We start from the raw sequence: 1,545 nt of genomic DNA, 5'->3' as shown, positions 1-1,545 counted from the left end.
TCACCCCCTGGAAGCATGAAGTCTTAATCACTGGACTGCCAGGGAAGTCCCGTCCTCCCCACCTTAAGTAAGTAAGTAAGTAAAGACACTCAGTCATGTCCGACTCTTTGTGACCCCATGGACTGCAGCCCACCAGGCTCCTCAGTTCATGGGATTCTCCAGGCAAGAATACTGGAGTGGGTTGCCATTTCCTTCTCCAGGGGATCTTCCCAACCCAGGGATTGAACCTGGGTCTCCCGCGTTGGAGGCAGACGCTTTAACCTCTGAGCCACCAGGGAAGCCCCCTCCCCACCTTGGTTTTTGTAAATAGTCCAGAAGGGCTTTCTTGGTTTCTAGACTACTGAGATCTTGCTTCCATGTGTAAATTGAGTACAATTTCCTCAAGAGATGGAAGGCAGGCTTTACATCCCAGTAACAGGGAACAAATTTGAGTAGGAATGGCTGGGTTACCATCTAACACTGACATGTCATTTTCCCTTGCCTGGGCTCAGCTTCCCTCCATCTGGATGGCTTTTCTTTCGTGGTCTTATTTCTTTCCTTTCTGCCCTCTGCCCACCCCGTGCCCCTTCCCTCTCCTTGTAGGAGCAGAAAGAAGAAACTCTTCCTCTAATCTCCAGCCTGGCAGATTTTCCCTCCCCTGGAGTCCAGGTGCCTGTAGCATTTGCTCCTCAGTGGCTTTCCCCCAAGGAGACAGCTCCCTCCTTCCTCTTCTCAAAAAGGAATCATGGGGCCACCTATTAAGATTTTTAAATAATTATTTTTTTTCACATCTTTACTAAAGATGGGAAAACCTCTGAAGTTTAAGGTGGCACCTGGCTGTCCTGTAGTGCTTGTATTTTTTCAAGGCTTTGTTCTGTCTGGAATTTTATTGTAATAACTAGTAATGGGACTTCCTTAATGGTCCAGTGGTTAAGATTCTGAGCTTCCAATGCAGGGGTCACAGGTTCAATCCCTGGTCAGGGAATTAAGATCCCACATGCCACATGGTGTGGCTGAAAAGCAAAACAAACAACCACCACAACAAAAAAACTAATGGGAATGAATATACCTTGATGTTTACATAATTTTAATAAATCATCTTCAAAATGATGAAACATTAGTAATCAAACAGATTCATTCAGTCATGTCCAAGTCTTTGGGACCCCACAGACTGTAGCCCACGAGGCTCCTCTGTCCATAGGATTTTCCCAGGCAAGAATATTGGAATGAGTTGTCATTTCCTCTCCCAGGGGAATCTTCCCGACCCAGGGATCAAACCCGTGTCTCCAGTATTGGCAGGTGGATTCTTTACCACTGAGCCACATGAGAAGGCTAGCTTCTATCAATGATTCACACCAAAAGGTGGTTCAATGAAGCAGCTATGATGAGGCAGTGCTAGAATTCAAAGGGGAATCAGGTACCCTTGAAACTCAAACCTAATAATAGTAGAAAACATCACCCACTCACAGCAATATACACAGATTTGAAACTGTTTCTTTGAGAATGTTTCTGTTTGGGGGGATAATTCTATTATTTGAAGGCTCTAAGTAATGACAGGCAAACAGA

The 1,545-nt window shown here is 45.2% G+C and overlaps 1 non-coding gene across 1 annotated transcript; it reads right to left on the bottom strand.

Moving 5' to 3' along the window:
* Positions 207-278, bottom strand: TRNAW-CCA. The gene has a single exon. It is a non-coding gene; the product is annotated as a tRNA-Trp (tRNA).

The sequence above is a fragment of the Capra hircus genome, chromosome 27, assembly GCF_001704415.2.
Source record: "Capra hircus breed San Clemente chromosome 27, ASM170441v1, whole genome shotgun sequence".
NCBI classification, from domain to species: Eukaryota; Metazoa; Chordata; class Mammalia; order Artiodactyla; family Bovidae; genus Capra; species Capra hircus.
Note: the sequence above shows the minus strand (reverse complement) of the source record. Positions and strands in the feature narration are given on the sequence as shown.